Source organism: Pseudomyrmex gracilis, unplaced genomic scaffold, assembly GCF_002006095.1.
Source record: "Pseudomyrmex gracilis isolate BER0280 unplaced genomic scaffold, ASM200609v1 scaffold_4, whole genome shotgun sequence".
In the NCBI taxonomy this organism is placed as follows: domain Eukaryota; kingdom Metazoa; phylum Arthropoda; class Insecta; order Hymenoptera; family Formicidae; genus Pseudomyrmex; species Pseudomyrmex gracilis.
The window spans coordinates 977,043-995,427 of record NW_018020588.1 but is presented as its reverse complement, the minus strand read 5'-3'; the positions used below and the strand labels follow the sequence as shown (position 1 = coordinate 995,427).

The 18,385-nt window shown below is 37.3% G+C and overlaps 1 protein-coding gene across 18 annotated transcripts in view; it reads left to right on the top strand.

The window, feature by feature from the left end:
• The first annotated feature begins 355 nt into the window (after positions 1 to 355).
• The window catches only part of LOC109856977 (voltage-dependent calcium channel type A subunit alpha-1), a 138,643-nt gene continuing 120,613 nt past the window's right edge, over positions 356 to 18,385 (top strand). For all 18 annotated transcript variants that reach the window (XM_020432829.1, XM_020432804.1, XM_020432849.1 and 15 more), the window contains exon 1: positions 356 to 442. The gene's annotated coding sequence lies outside the window, so the exon portion shown is untranslated. The remainder of the gene's footprint in view (positions 443 to 18,385) is intronic.

Sequence of the window (18,385 nt, the reverse complement as noted above, 5' to 3'; positions counted from 1 at the left end):
CGCCGTGTAGCCGCGTAGAATTTTATCGTAGATCACCTTTTTCTTTTTTGTTTTTCTTCATCGTGTGCGGCGAACGCAACGTTTCTCGATTTTTTTTTTAATGCGCCGACCGCGTAAAGTGTTCGTGATTGTTTGCACGCGCTTCTGAAGCAATCCCGTCCCCGGTTTTGTTTCCCCGTTTTTTTTTTCCGAACAACGACACACACACGCGCGCGCGCGCTTCTTCGCCTCGCCGATTTTTTCTGCGAAAGTGTCGCGGAAACGCCGGAAAGGTGCCAAATAGCCGACGATGATATGTCGCGACTCGGGCTATTCAGTGAGTGTGCGACAGTGCCGATGACGGTGCCAGCGACGATCGGCCACGGGCGATTAGTATGACGACCAGCTGATGTGTTAATTCTACTCCCTCACGGCGTCGGCAAGATTGACGATTCAACGGAAGGTACGTTGAAAAAAAAAAAAAAAAGTCAACCGATTTCTTGCGAGAATAACGTTCCGATATATATTTGTTCTTTACGCCGCTATTCTGCGCGTTTCTTGCCGAAGGAAATTTATTAACGGTATTTTTGCGAGATAACGCGTGAGAACAATGTAAAAAATCCGATGACACACGGTTTGATACAAGATGTACAAAATAATCGCGCAAAATTTTTCACGATAACGATCGTGTAGAAGATGTTCTCGGTTTTTTTTTTCGATTGGCTGCGCTTCTCCGACTGATGTCTTCGCGATTATCGATTATCGATTGTCGCGATTATTGATCCTTCTCCGGGCGGGAAGAACGTTCGACGGAATCCGAAAAATTGGAGGAAAAAACGCGAGTCGATCGCGCAAGCGACTTTGTGTGTAATATATCCCGTCATCCCTCTTGTTTCTTTCCCGCATAATTCACGAGTTTGCTCAATAAGTCTCCGAGTTTCCGAATCCATGAGGTTTAGCAGAAACAATATTGTCGGGAAGCCGATAAACTTTCTCGCAATATCATACATAACGTCTTGTCTTTCTCTCATACATAAAATAAAATGCGCTAAAAAATATGTGACGGGAGAGACAGAGCACGCAGCGCAGCGCAAAGACGAAAAGACATTATTTTCTAAACGAACGCTTCGATCAATCGTTAAATCTGCAAATTATTTATTGTAATATCAAAGATCAAAGGATATCGATACCATATAAATGTGTTTGTCAGTAAAAAGTAATATAAGGTTATTTCATTATTGTAATATTGACAAAATAACACGGCGAACTTTTTCTCACAGTGCTCGCAGTTTTCCGTATTTACCGTGATGATATTGTTGTGTGTATATCAAATATATCACACACGTAGATATTGATATCGTATTGATTTAATTGTTTCTTTGCTTCCTTTTATCTAATTGCTTCATTTCCCTCTATAGAGTTTTATTGAATCTGTCATTCGTGAAAAAACACGAATAGAATTTTTACCCGAATGAGCGTTTCCTCTCATTTCCGGCTCTACTTCTCTCCTCTCCGATTTCCGGAAGTCGGAAAGTCTAGTAATTATAGAGATGAGTATTAGTATTTCGAGAGCAAAATTCTTTTGACTTCTGGTTTGCTCGAGAAGTTCAGCTTTCATTGACTCATGGTCGTATATAACTCGAACGACGAGCTTTCGCGAGCGAGAAGGAGAGAAGGAAAGTTGATTTCGAGGATCCATGTGGGAGAGGAAAAACTTTTGTAACATACAAGTGAGATCCGCGACTCGGGAACGATTTCATCAAGAAGGCAAAATGCAAGCTCGATTTGTTACTTTTCCGGCGCGCAACATACGCGCCAGAAAAATACACAAATTTTCCATGAAAATACTTGATTTTTAGATTAATATTGTGATATTACATAAAATGTTATTTCCATTTGCGTGCGAGTAATGACGAAAATGTAAAATCACGTGCGTTCCATCTACAAACACAATATCGAAGTTTTCTCGTGTTATTTTTACATACAATCTAGCGTTCTTTTTTTTTAAGTAAAAAATTAAAAGAAAACGTGCGACTCACTATTGAGTTTATAAATTTAAGTTCATAAATTTTGATAAGTATCTTGTTCTCTGACGCGAAATAGGTTCTCTTTGAGACACACACATATCTGATCCTTGAAGACATGTAACTGGCTTTATCCTCTCATAAATTTAATCCGCAATGAAGTTTCACAGACTTTCAGCCGGTGTGCAATTTCGATATTTATGATGGGGACAGTTTATTTCTTGAGAAAGATTGTGATTTATATGACGTAAAGACACAGTATGAAAAACAGTACGTCTGTATCTGTACATATATATACATATATATATAAAAAAATATATATATATATATAAGAATTAAACGTAAATATAAAAACGAACTTTAAGAATCAAGTATATAAATATAAAAAAATTTGCAAGAGAGAAAGCAGATGAAAAACGATATATATCTTTTTCCTCTGAGGAGATACCAATTTAATTGCAAAGATATAAATTATTTTACGCTAAATTTGTTACACGCTATACATATTTCCCTTTCTCTCTCTCTTTCTTTTTTTTTCTTGAACACAGTTCCGTGTTTCCCTACGGAATTTAATTAGAGAGAATCGGTATTTGTTACAATCGAAATTGTTGGCTTCTCGGTACTCTCTTCTGGAGAAAATGTTCGAGTTGCTGAGAGTGCAATTTTTAGGATTTTCACTTCTATCTTGCGACGAGAGAGTGCCGCCGCTCTCTTTTAGTTATATCGTAAGATCTCAGTCAGCACGCTATTATTTAAGGAACAATAATTAATTACAAAGAGGAAACTCATCACACGATCTATATCTCACTCAACTTTGTTTCTAAGTCTTTGCTTGAAGCTTTATCGTCTTTCGCACACACCTTACCTTTACGACGGAAGTCTTGCGAGGAAAAGAGCTTTTTCGTTCACTATTAAGTCGGGCTTTGACCAAAGCCGTAGTTTAATTTACATTAAACGGGCTTAATTTATTTGTATACATAATTAATGCGAGCGAGATATTTCGTTGCAACGTTATATTTAAAGAATAGTCGGTTCATTACACGGCTAATATATATATTAATATTATACATTTTTGATAATTTCTTAATTAGCGATTTCCGCTAGCGCTCTGTAAACTTTGTTCCGCGTCGCGATATATATACAAGACCGAGCGCTTTCATATCGCGCTTCATTGTTCGCGACGATTTTATATTTCGCCGTTTCTCGTTATCGATCATTCTGCATTTAACTTGTTTCTTTTCGAACAGAAACGCCTCGAGTGTTTATGAGACGAGTTTGTTAACTTAAAAAAAAAAAAAGAAATAAAAGCATGCTACGCATCCCTCTTTTCTTTACTCTTCATTCAAAATGCATAAGAAGATAGCGCAAGAGAATAAAAAAAATCTTGTCGCAACTTTTGACGCACCGTGTAAATATGTACACACGAGCGTAATTTGCGCTACATATTGACTGCGCGCTGTTTACTGTTAAAAAAAAAAAAAAAAAAAAGAAAAAAAATAGGTCTTCCCACATATCTGACGATTATCCACGATTGCAAATCCCTCGATTCTCGCACACGCGCTACATGGTTTCATCGAGCCACTCACGCAGCGTATGTGCGATAGTCGAGTTGTTGAGTTTTCAATGCACACTATATTACATTCAAACCGTTTTATTCAATCCGTCGAAATAAATAGTTATAGGTACACGCGATATGTTTTTCTGTTTCTCGACAAAAAAATTCGGCGCTCCGAAATATGCAAAGTTCTGCGCGAATACAAAATGCGCATTTAAAACGAGCGTAATCGCTTGTTTTTTTTCAACGCACAATTGTAATTACTATTTTTTGGTCCGTGTAATTATTTTCTTTTTGTAATTGGTTTTTTTTGGTTTTTTAGTTTTTTGTGACCTAAATATACGTTTTTTGCAGAAGTAACTTTCTGATGATGAAATATGTGTTTGTACATGTGTCGTCACTATCGCAACGTCAATGGATTTTCGTGTTTATCTCCCGGTCGTTTGGGGAAGCCTTAGGACTCGGGCCTTAGCACACACGCGCACGATTATAGCCAGATAGTCTGTGGAGGGAGGTTACATCGCGTTTGGGGGTGTGCACGCGAGAATTGCAGGACTGTCTCAAAGAAGAATATTGTCTTAATTCCTTAAGTCCCTAATGTATAGAAATGGATACATCGAGTCTTCCCATACGTAAAATTAAATGCATTTCGACGTCTATTCGACATCTGTTTGTTCGAAACTGTTTTGATGATTTGTGCATCAAAACGATGTAAAATTCTCTAAGAATTTTAGCAAAAGATGATTGATTTTGTTTTATAAAAACAATTGAAGATTATAATCATCGGAATTGAATTTTTATTCGTCATCTATATCTGATTCTGTTGTAAAATCGTAATTCGAAAACGGACTTTGCTCGTTTAGATTTCTGGGAGATTTCAGAGTGACACGTTTTCGAAATACGGCACTGAATCTTAGTGATATTTTCTCGTTGATTTGGATCTCGCAGTCTAGTGCCTTCGAAAGCATAATTTCTCTCGCTCACCCTCTAGCAGAAGCTCTAGCGGTGACTCTAGCAGAGGGCCGTTACATGTAGGTTTCTATATCCGCGGATCTCGATCCTATCATCGACCACCGCGTCCACCGCGTACGATTGTATCTTTGAACTCGAAACAAATTTTGAACCACGCTATAGCAACAATTTGTATAGATAAAACTGATGTGATCGGAATGGACAAATTATTTGCGTGACCTCAATCAGTCTCCGAAAACAAGACAGAACGTGGAATTCTGTTGAACAAACTAACTGGTCTGTCGGATTTACTGCGACCATCGATGAATGCGCGATCAGAGTCAAGCCGCCTCTTCGAACTACAAGCGGGAACTCCAATCTCAGAACCGATACTCGGAATTCTTAGACAATTTTTATCTCTCCCGAAAAACAAACCTTCAAATGTCACATACTAGTTTTGCAAATTAGAAGAGAGAACTCTCTTAAGTTCTGCAAAATAAATGCGGCAACTTCAAACAGAACTATGGAACTTTAATGTCGGGGCGCATACGCAATGATATTGCTTTATTCTTGTCGGCGCTAAAGCCAAAAAGCTCCGACTACTACGCTCCGGAACCGTTAACTTGCCTGTTGTAACTAGACCGTTTTCCTCGCTTTTAACGCTGAAGTGTAGCTGATTTCGTTACATCCTCCTGTTCGGAAACTGTGTTGTTTCGCAGATGAGAAAGTGTAGTGTATAAGTAACTTTTGAAATGTGCGCATATGGTAACTTGTTAATGTTTACAAGTGCACACATTGCTGAAAATACAATGTTTTAATAGATCTAAAATATTTTCCACGCGATTCTGAACGCCAGTTCACGTGCGGACTGTCCTATTATTCTCCGCGTTAACGTTTTAATGCGGTTTTCATGTCGGAAGTAACAAGCAATATCGAGAAAAAAAAAAACACACGTATGTATTTAATGATAAAATTCGTGACACGGAAGCGCGAGAATAAAATATACACATAGAGATCGTCAAATAAATATAATTAAATACTCACCTAATATCTACGCGTATTTGAATCAAATATTCGAAGCAGAAACGATTGACTTGACGCGGTCTTGTTCTTGCCAAGCGACATGAATTAAAATGCATTCCGGCGTCGCGTCTCGTCGTGCAGTTTTGCATATCCTCCCCTGATTCGCGCCGATATTTGCGCATCCGATATGCATAATGCGGCGCCAACGTACATACATACATACATACATACGTACATAGACGCATACATATGTATTCTTATGTGGCGCCGTCGTTTCACGATCGACTGGCCGTGCCGTCGTGCTTTTCCCGTCCTTTCCGATCGCTTTAGGAAGAACAGTATCTCAATAAGCGCGCAGAGACGCGAGAGTGATGCATTACCACCCGATGACAGGACACAAACCGGATGGATCTTTCTACAGCAAGACGGCATACCATTTTTCAAACTTTTGATAGATACTTTTTGTTTTTTTACATATAAGAGTTCTCTGCTTACTGTACTTCCAGAAGAGAAGTCACACTTTTTTTTTTATAAATTATTACAAAAGATACGGTAATTTTCACAAAAGTACACACGGTTATCGGCAAATATACAATCGCAATTTTACGTTACCAATGGGAACGATAAAACCGGACTGTACTTAGGCACTTGCTCTTGTTTGCTCAACAGGCGATGGCATGGAACTTTGTTGTGGAGAATGTTACATTGACGCAGTTGCAAGCTCAACATCGCGATCAATCCTTTGATGTAGGGGAACTATGCTCCACGTGGCAGTGAAATTAGCGAACGCAGGCAACTAGATTTGAGGGCGCGTTCGCGCTGCGGTTCGAAATATTACGTTTCCCGCTTACTGTTCTCACCAATTTATCGATCGAATTACCTTTACCGTCGATTCGCATCGACGCTTGCAGTTCTAATAATCATGAGACACGAATTGTTAGGTGTAAAATGCACGTTTAATTGCACAAGACATATATTACACAAAGTGTAATTAATATTTATTATAGTTAAATGTCAATAGAAGCGTTATAATAAATTACTATAGTTGTTGCGGGGAGACGTTAAATTGAATGTAACATATTTGTAATTTAATATGTAATTTCTCTTTCCGCGTACCGTGTGCGCGTTTATATTGTATATTAATTCGACGACACGTTCTTTTTTAGTTAAAAACTTTCTTTCGCGTTCTGAGCGCGCGCGTGATTACAAATAAAATATTTTTAATATATACTAAATATATGTTTAAAATGCGAAAAAATCTCTCAGAGAAAACGACTGTTTTAATTATGATAAATCTGAAAATATGAAAGTACTTTTTTTGCGCAAATAAAAACTTTCCGCCACTTTAAATCTTGCGCAATTATCGGCTTGACCAACTTTTACAGAGAAGAGAACCGACTGACAAAAGTTTTCTCTCTCTTGGAAAAAGTTCCCCTCTCTCGAGGAGGTAATTAGGAATTTTTCTTTACTGTTTATTAGAACTTTGATGTATACACGCATATACATATAGGAACGTAATCTTGGAAGTGTGTTATAATCTTTACGCGTTTTTTGTTTTTCTTTTAACGTGTATAAGAGTGTCTCAACGTTCGCACGAGGAACACTTACAAGCGTGTGCGCGCAACAGGAAGGAAGGATTAAATCCTAAACTGGGTTTCCAGGTAATCATAATGGATTTACTCCGGGAATCCAGCGATGCCAGCATACTAATTGATACCTCGGTCTCGAGCAACCCTGTCGAGTGGCATACGAGATTCATCTCGACAGCATCTGGAGACACAGCGTGTATCTAATGATTCGAAAAATCGACGTTTAACTATTGATGTTCACGCGCACCATTCATTAAGTACAAATGATAAAAGTTTCAGGCAGCGAATTTACATCGCTTGCTTAATGTAGTCTGTAATTCAACGGTGATTAAAAACAAATATACTATTATTTTTTTAAACTACTATAAGAGTCTCATATATATGTATAGACATGTAATGTATTTACATGTATATATATTCTCTCTCTCTCTCTCTCTCTCTCTCATGTCAACATTTTTGTTGAGAAAAACAACCGACGTCTGATCACTAGTTTATATTCTACAATACACGAGTCCAAACCCACGTCTATCCGCGCCTTGTCACTATGATGGCTTTGATAAAAATTGGAAACGAAATTCGCATCGGAGAGCTTTCATTTTCCCGCTCGTCAGCGGGAATGCGAAAGAGAAAAAGAACAAGAGCGGGAATATTCTTTATAGAGTCAAACCGGTACATGTTTAATGGAATATAGTGCGAAATAAACTATACGGACGAATGCGCATATCTGTGAGTTTGTTTCGTTTGTGTCGCGGACAGATTGATCCGGCCATTAAAGTTCCGCCGAATCGCGAGACCGAGCATTCATTAATAGCAATTTGTATGTATGTGCGAGCTAATAACTGTTCGTGCGTACGTCAGGAATGAAAATGCATATATTGCGCTTTACTTGTTTTTTTTGCCGGAAGATATATGTCTTCAAGATGTTTGGAGATCCGTGATTTGATTTTTCTAACGGCACAATTTTTACTACGATCGAATATTCTTATGTTACAAAAATATACAAGAATACACAGTTTCAAAGAATAGATCGGGAAAGATCGACGGAAAGAATTCTAAAATCTGAAAAGAACATGAAGAACACATTTATATCTATATACTTCTAAAATATATTTTATAAAATATACTTTATATTTAAAAACTCTTGAGATATATTTATAAAATATATTTTAAGAGTTTTTATAAATCTCGAAACTCTTTTTTTTCTCTTTGCTCTTTAAAAAAGAATATTTATTTTATTTTTAATATTTTCACACTTCGAAGAACACGCAGATATGTTTTAAAGTCTCCGCAAATTTACCAACGCTCAATCTATCTTCAATTTCAATTAACTTCAATCGTAGAGAGAGAGAGAGAGAAAGAGATTTGAAGCTCTTCTCTCAAGCTTACGTGATGACGTGCTACGGTGAGACACGATGTGAGCTGCCGTCGTGATAATTTCTACTACGTAGAAATGGGTCTTTGTTCGCGCGAGGATAACGTTTTGCAGAGGCGCGCCAGGTGCCGTGCTCGCGGGAAAACCTGTAGCACACGAGGTCGACCGAGCGAGTAAGAGGGAGTAAGGACGAGGGTGAAGGGAGCAAGCAAGCAAGCAAGCAAGAGGGGTAGCCGCCGCCGCCGCCACGGGTGGTGCAAGCGGTAGCGGAGGAACAGACAGAGAAGGAGAGAAAGAGAAAGAGAGTGAGAGAGGACGAGAGAGCAGGGATGGTTATATATAGCAGCGTGCCCCGGGCATCGATCGTTGGACCTGGGAGTCCGGATTCGGCACCGCTCATTCGCTCTGTCGCGCCGCCTCAGCCTGCGATCCACGCAAGAGCACTTTCGTCGGCCCCACGTTTACGCGCCATTACAAAAAGCTCGAAAAATCATGCAGCGTATTGATATATTTTAAAACATATACAACATTTTACACACACTATTTCATATATGTTTTAGTATATCTCTTATATTGTACTGTTTTTATTACAATCAAAATACGTGTCAAGTTTAAAAATTGATGATTGTTTTAGATTTCTTTTTTTTTTTTCTGTCATTCAGTACGTGTCACTCGCGGTGAGAATAAAATGTCGCATAAATTTATCTTAATAATTCTCGTTTGAGAAGTTTTAAACAGTCTCTGCAAACACGCGCGACTCAGTAGTAATAGTCCGTGAGTAATCAGACACACACAGAGCACCGGTTGGTCGGGCCAAAATTTGTCTCGAGTGCGCGCGCGTCTGTGCTCTTAACGTCAAACACCAGACGATTTCACGATTTGATTCTATTCGCTCTGTGTTGCGGAATTCTCGAGAACTTGCACAGAATAATGTAATGTAAGTTAATTAAAACCAACGACACTCTTGCTCCGTTGAATTGCACTATCTTTGAGCAGTTTAGGACAAACGTGCTGCGAAATTTATTATTCATTATGATTACGGATTTTACGACAAATTTGATGTCACCGTTTACACACAGAGATTGTGTTGTCTTCTCTAAAGAGTTATATAGAAAATAAAATATAAAACAAGAAATTAACAAATTGAAATTGAAAAAAAACAAATACTTATACTACATTTTCTACCAAAGGATGATGACGAAATAATATCGAAAATGCGGTTACAGAAGTGGACGTAAACTATGTAAATGCAGTGTGAAATAAACGGTAAAATTCCGGATGCGCGCGAGTACAAGTACAATTTTCAAGCACTCGGGATTTTCTGTTTTCCGTACGTGACGGAATCCACCTTCGGCAGAGAAGTAGATGCTACGTGCTGTTTATTAAAATTTCATTCGGCGCGCCTTTGTAAAGCTTTTTGAAATATCGTCAAACGAATTTTTGTTCTAGAGAGGCAGCTTAAAATTTTGAACGCAAAGCTCCCGCCTCTCGATATTTCAGCTATGCGTGTATATATATAAAAACTGTTGAATGATTTTTATTCACTCGTTTGTTTGTATCGCGTTTGTTGCACGCTTTAATTCCGCATTAATTAGAGCGCGAGAAACGTTTCATTTTGACGCGCGATTTTATTGCTACTATATTAAAACAAATACTTTTCATGTTTTTGCTAACGCTAAATATGTAGTATCTAATTAAATCGCTATCTATAATCCGACCGCGAAATACCGAATTATTTGCTCTTCCTGTGTGCGTTGAATTTTCCATGACTTATTGACCCGTGCATTATTGTCCGCAATTAAAATACACGGCGTAAATCGTGTGTCTATTTGTTAGCTAATGTTTATAAAGTCGAAATTTGATTTAATTGGAATATCAAACCAAGAGATTTCTTTATATGTGTGTAAGATAATCTTCAATCAAAATTTATTAACAAATAAAAGAAGTTTGTGTTTGAGAAAGAAATCTGAGTATATAGAACAAGTTGTTCTTTTTTTTTTCTGAGTCACAGAGATTTTCGTTTTCGCGATGTGAGCGCGCGATTTTTGTAACTATTTTGTATCGATCAACTTCGGCAGGTGTCGAAGTTTTTCTATTCAGATGTAGGGCGAAAAAGCACGTGAGAAACTCGCGGACTTATTGTCGGCGCGGTCCAATTGCAGAGAAGTGGCACGGCGCACAGATTGCCTTCGGCAATTGGGTTTTCCTGCGGCTCGCGACTTGTTGCATTTGCGAGTATAGTCGCACGGATGCTGCGGCGCTCGCCGTCTATCGACGTCGCATCTGTTGCGCAAGCCGCGAATTACTAGGTATGTATTTTGATACATCGCATGCTAATAATGAACAGATATCTAATATGTATGTTTTTACATAAATTATGCAAATGAAATTATGTACAGTGATATTGAGATAAATGACATATTAATATTTTTATGTAGAGAAAGACAACAGAATTATTACATAAAAATTATTACATAATTACTTTGTTTCTAGAAGTACAAATGCACGCGAATAAAATGGAATTTGTTGATTTTTTTTTTTTTATATCGGAGATGTAAGTTTAAACGTAAATTGACAAAACCACGGAAAACAAGATTTGCTGTAGAACAGCAAGAACTTAGTTACTATACGGCCAGGAAAAAACGTTTGCTTGTTTTGCCAACAAATCGTTTTGTATTGGCAAAACGTTGAAGAACAAAAACTTCAGAGTGGACTCAACAATTTTTCTTGCTGGTCATATAACAGTAAAACTTTTTTTCTGTAATAGTATTTTAATTCAACAAGCGAGTCGAAAAATTGCGACGTATTCACGAAACATTTCTGTTGCGAAACGCGGATTGATTGAAACTTTGTTGAGAAAGTTTGCTGCATTATTATTGCGCTGATAATTGTGACCATGTTGTTTACTCTAATTAGTAAGAACACGTCGACGCTTTTGATCGAATAGCTGCGATATTATGCCAAGCTTTCAGCGTACCGACGCGCTTCATTTAGCTTCATTAAGTTCGATGAATTTAGCTTCGGACATTGCGGAAAGCGAGACACATAATAGCGTTCTATGCATCGCGTTTACATGTTTCGAAAACTCTTTCTCTTTCGCTTTCTCTCCCTCTTTCTCTCTCGGTTTACTTAGAAAATAGGAATCTTTTTGTTCTTAATACAAATAAAATAGTTAATACAAATAAAATAGTTTAATACAAATAAAATAGTTTGCACTGCTCGTATTGGTAATAAGATAAAAGAGAGTGATTTCGTGAGAATTATAGAACGTACGATGATGACTCGAATTTGTGGCTTCTCAAAGAACAAGGAAGGTACAAAGATAAATCTTGTTTTAATGTTTATTCAGAGGTCCGACTCTCCGGTCCTTCTCAGCGTAAAATTTTCTTCTTCTTTATCGAAGGCATTTGCTCTTCAAGTTTACGAAGGAAAGAAAATGGCGTTAATTACGACGCAATGCTCCCGGAAAAAGTTGTTCGCTTCGCGATTTCCGAGAGAGCTTCGCTCTCGGGACGTTTTAATTAAAATACGACTGTAATACACAGTCGTCGATTATCTCTCTTCTTGGCGAATTTCTTCTGCAAATAAACTCTTTATTTTACAGAATAAAATGTTGCTTTTACAACTCTTCGCGATGATACGAAAGAGCAAAATCTATTCTCTCTTATAAACTACTCATCGTATCTTTCCTTCAAATAATTATAATTGTTAACATGTATGTAATTATTAATATACTGTTTACAGCTACTTTTTTTTATTTAAAGTGAATTTTAAGTACAATCTTACTTTCGGAATAGCAGAGAGTTTTTAAACTCTCTCTCGGTTTTGTGACACACTGAAATTATTACACGTACAAACGTGTCTTCTTCTATTTACTGCGCAGTTGCAATTTTAATCTGCTTTCTTTCTAATCGTCATGAGATTTAATATTCTACATTTTTTTCAAATAATAATATTTATCTCGAAGTTGATTTATGTTTTATTTTTTTTTTTTGCAAGATTTGCACGTACTATATCAGCATCCATTCGACATTAAGACATCGCGGGTCACACGGAGTCACGTAGCCGGATTATCTTAATACTTCTCATGCTATCCGCGCACGTAGATAAGAATCTCGTACATACATACGGATATCTACTAAAGTCGTGGGTCAGGTTTCCGTGCTGAGAAGATTGCGGTTCTGGTGTCAGATTAATTAAATTAACTTGCGCGGCTAAGACTCTAACAGAGCCGCGTATGTCTTCGTTGCCGTGATGCATTGCAATTATCTATTATGCATTGTGGAGAATCCAAAATCACTTGCCACTCGGATTTCATTTATTTATTTTAAATCAAACAAAAGAAAAACAAATAATGCGAAAATACGATGGAAACGCAAACTATTACGTTTCTTCATCAATTTTCTTTATTAACTCAATAACGTCTGGTTACAATTAATGCTGTTAAATTATTGCATTATCGGAATTAGAGTAGCATAAGCCTCTTTTGTTCGACTGCCACAGTCAATTAATACATTCATCTTTTTTTTTAAAAGTAAAACAACGAAGCTTACATGATAATTGCACTTCTCTCACGGATCGTGGTAACGAGCGTGTTAATTGGGTTAAGCCGAGAAATGTACCGGTTCTACAAAGCAAACGAATTTCCTTTTGATCACACACGCAACAGCGAATACGCCCTTAATCCTTTGACTCGAGCGATGTATATACATTATCTGCGTGAAGGTAACATCCTGATCTTTGAAGGTATCGTGTGTAAACCTGACACCACTCCGGGAACACGTCTCGCTCGGTCTTTGCTTCGGATAAAATAGTCGGTAAAATTCCCGTGAGTTCTGAAGCACGTGTTGCACGCGCTTTGTGAGATCGAAACGATCCTGACGCGGTGTAGCTCTCTCTTTCTCTCGAACGCCTCGTCGGGAGGAAATTATCAGAAAATTAATCTCGCGATCTCGTCATTTCCGATTTGTGATTTATGCTTCGTTACTTCCTTTACGCGCCGTCAAAATGAGAATCAACGTCAAAGCGAAACGGTTTGCATTTAAACTGCGCGCCAGAGCGTATATAAGAGCACATCGATCGAGCGAGGCGTTAAACCTGATGTAACAATAAATGAAATATATTTTTGCTTACAGAAACTCTCGAAGAATCTCACTCTTTGCAGCAAGTGATAAACCTTCAATTACGCGAACGTGTGACAAAGTATAAAGTTTTGTAAAAAAAAGTGTAAAAAAAAGAAGAAAAACTGTCTTATTAAAGTTTTTAGAAATATTCAAAATTACATTTGGTGTTGGATAAACAACCAATATAATTGCAATATTGCTATGTTAATTAAAAGAGAAAATCAATCACAAAAGTTTGCGGTAGAAATTATTTGCGAGATTATTCGGCCGAGATACCTCCACGTATCTGATAATGTCGATCTTTCTCTCGGTTTTTTCTCTGTGCTAGAGTTATAGCGCAATACTTTAATACACGAGATAAACGCTCGCGCGACATTACGAACACCCTTCCCGAAGAGAGGAAAATTCGATATCCCGTTTTTCCTCGGAGTAGTTGCCTGAATACCGGGCCGCCGTTCTCCGGAGAGATTTTTCGCAGAGAGTTTTTTTCCGAGCGAGTAAGAGCCGAGAATGAAGATCGGAAAGACGGTAGCGATACAAGGCAGCGTTGCTTTAGAGAGTGTGCAATTTTACTATCGATAGCACGTTCTCTTCGTGTGCGTTGCTTATCAGAAATCCACGAACGGCGATCAATATTTTATCAGCGGAGCTTGCGGTCTGGGTACTACCATTTACAATTTCGCGTTGCGTCAATGTCACATTCGCGAGATAGCTATGTCACCATAACATGGCTTCTTGTATTGAATTTCTATTACATCTGGGAAAACCAAACAGCAAACATATTAGAGGATATATATTTAAAAAAAAATAAAACAAAAAAGAGAAGAAGAATAGAAATATGAGAAGAAAATGGGTGAAAACAAGCTATTTAAAAATCGTATATAGTCTCTTGTTGTCAATATGTTCGACCACAAAACTTGACCGAAAAGACAAAGTCTTTTCCGTAAGTAAAAATTACAAAATTATATCCTGCAATAAGAAAATAAATAAAAAAAATGTTTGGTTTTCTCTTTTTTTTTGTAAAGAGAGTTTAAAATCAATTAGTTTTGTTTAATTAAATTCATGAAAATGTCTGTTTGGAATTAGACAGTAACTGTGATCACACGAAGTAATTATTAACTTGAAATGACGTGCAATTCTATACTTCGGAGATATTTACGTGCAAAGAGAGATTGGCGGATAATTACTATCGATCTCCAAGACTATGTGCAACTCTGTCATGTGACCTCCGAAGCGCGGGGTTCACCTGTTGCTAGATGCAAGACTGTTGGTCTGCCACTTTTATGCTACCTCGCGTATATGGCGTCTCGAACATTGAGATAAATTAAGTTTAACATAGTTTTTGTGATTCCAGACGCGAAAGAGATATCTGTTTATTAAATTCTTAGATATGTGCGCTCGCTCTTCCAAAAAGAACCAATAAGAACGCAAAAGAAAAGATTGAGTAAAATATATTTCTAACATATTTTAATTTGTTTTGTTTTTGTTTTTTTGTTTTGTTTTTTTTTTTATAATAATATATATACATCGGTTGCAGTTGATTTTCTGAATCGTGCAGAAAAGACCTTCGTTAAAACGGGAATTTATAATGAAAATTTATAACGATATCACCTTAATGAGATTTTGCTTGAAATTCTGTAGTATCGCGTCCACGGAATGCCGGGGTTATTAAGCGACGGCGCTTTCATGCGACAGGTATTCCCGTCACGATTTGCGTGTCCTTTGTCAACTTATCTTTCAATTGTTTTATCGTTAAAGTCTTATCTCCAGTCAGTTCCCGTGCACGTGAATAATAACGATAAATTATTATCTTTTATTCAATATGATAGATAGTTATTTATATATAGCTTAGTATCTATGTGTGCTGTGTGAGCATGTACTGTGGGGCGTACTTCCGAGCATACGCGTATCCGGATATTCGAGATCGATTGTTCAAAAATTTAAATCTGCATTATTCATTAAAGAGAAAGAGAGAGAGAGAGAGAGAGAGAGAGAGAGAGAGAGAGAGAGAGAGAGAGAGAGAATATTCGGGTCATTCACGCAAATACATTTATATTCAAACGCACATACACGCAGATTAAAATCTAAACTAAACCGACAATCTGTATTTCATGTTCTCAGAATGACAGAAATGACTTGAAATAAAACTCTATCGCGCGCCATAAACTCTGTATGTGTTTCTATGATTTCGATCTTCGTAACATAATCACAAGTGTAAAACTTCTTATCGCCTTTTTTTTCTTATCACAATCTAACCGCTGAGAGAAGTATTCTACAATGTACAATTATATGAATTATATGAATTATTGCACCTCCCCGATAACCAGAAACCCGCCACTAATTATCGCGCGTTCGAACTACGATGGTTGTAGAATTTTTGATGAGTCCTTTTTACCGCGCACGGATATCTTGACGTTATAATTGCAAGCTTTTGCGTGCGATAAAACGCACAGCAAAGAGAGCGAAACCGGGGCAACTTTAGAGCTCCCGTGTACACGCGAAATGGACACCCACGCACGCCATGTTCATTCACGTAATCGTATCTCTCTGTCACCGACAAAATGGTGCATTGACATTAACCTGGAAAATTTATATTGACCTGCTTGCTAAGTATTTATTGGAAAAAAACCGCAATTTAAAATCTATTTAATTGAACCGTCCATTAAAAGTGCATGTTTTTCTAGTAAGCGCATCTCAAAGAGAAGTTTTAATTAAAAATGTGTAGATCGCGTTGTTCCTTCTATTCGAGTTAATTATATCTGTCGACGGAAGACGTTCGCGTGCTCCGTTAAAAAGTGCGCGCATTAAAGTTGCGAAGTTATATTTCGATATCGTGCGTTACCGAGCGTATGGGAAACACAGCATCTAAACGTACAATCGAGCGACTCACCATGATACATCAACGACTAGAACGACAACGACAACGACGACGGTGGCGCGGATACCATCGTTACGCTTTACGATATCGCGTTGCCGGATTGCCAATATCAGGATTGCGGTATATTACGCGTGTAAGTCCGCGCGATTCTCGAGATAGAAAGTGCAGACGCGTTTTAAATTTACGAGCAGATATATACCCTGCCGCGCACAACCGTTCTGTCGTCGTGAAAATTATCTTCACCATCGACGATCAAGAGACGCGGCGGGATAATAAAATGTTATCTCGCACGAAATGAATAAAACCAGATCTTTTATTTCACTGTTGGAAAGACGTAATATTACCGGAACACTCTGTCATGCATGTTATACAATTTTATTATATATTTAAATATAAAATAATATATATACATATGTGTGTGTATATATATATGTATATATAAAATCTTTAAAAGGATAAAATCTACCTCACGATTTTTTCACGTTTGCTAAGGTCTTTAAAAATAATTTTTCTTTTCCCACCGTGCAATTGGAACGAATCAAAGTTTGAACAAATAAATGTCTAAAATACTTATCGAAGAAGTTGAACTATTGACATCGATTACTTATTTTTGCACGCATTTATTATGTATTTTAACATGTGAAAAATGATGAAATATTCAGATATCTCACAGTGTTCGGCGAAGTGTGTGTACTTTAAAAAAATTAAATTATATTAATATCCCTATACCGCGTGATAGAGATATTATATATATATATGTATCATTTGAGGAAAAAAAATCTTATATTTCTGCGATTAAGGTGTAAAACTTACCGCGTTCTTTTATTAGAACGCGTAGAGATGAAATTTTAAATGACGGAATTTTCCTATAGAGGAAGTCAAAGTGTCGGAGAAGAAAAAAGGAAAAACAGATAGGGATTCCACAACACAAGCATCGTATAAGATGCTTGATTTAGACAAAAACTACCCTTGGGGTAGTTTACATTCTTTTTTCAACTGAATATTTTTTTAAAGGTCAACGATAAAAAAAAATAAGATGTCGGGAGAAGTGAGCTCCGCGTTGTACAAAAAGGTCGAATGTAATAAATATTGCAGCAAGATGTGCTCCAGACAATTTCGCGAATTACGATGTTACCGATGACTATCGTGTGTGTTTGCAGTCGCTCGCGCTCTCGCGTGTTAAACGCGCGAGGTTATATACGAATAAATAAAGTTAGAAAACACGCCGAAGTTGTACGCTCGCACGCGTTACACAGATGCAAGATCCATTTCTCTGTGTTTCTTATCCTCGATGATCGTTGAAACCGCCCGGTACGTGATACGTTCTCGACGATAATACTCGGCTCGGCGTACCTACATGGTGCGTGCGTGGGTTCGATATTAGCGTAAGTGGAAGCGGGATACATAAGTCTGCCATTTAACGCGGGAAAGATGGCGGATTAGTATCACTGATCGATTTGTCCGATAAGCGCGCGACATTTTCTTGAGACGTGACAGCTTTTTTAAGATTGCTTCGTGGCAAGTACACATCAATTATTAGTACAGATATCAATTATTTTTGAAAAAAAAAATAGCCGAAAATCGACGATTATTGATGAAAAGGTTTTTTTGCAAAATTATAACACTCTTAGATAATATTGTACCAGGTAATAAAAAAAACTCATGATTTTGTTATTATCACTCTTAAAAAAAAAATAGTAATAATTTCAATACAAAAATAATATAGGTAATATAATTACGAGAATTATAATGTATATAAGAAAGATGTTCTTTCTTTGTTTTATTATTATAATGTTTACCGCACGTCAATGTGCAATGTGACGTACATGTTGCGAAAATTTATTTGACAGTTTATCGTCTGTTTATTGTGACTTCTTACCATCTCGCAATT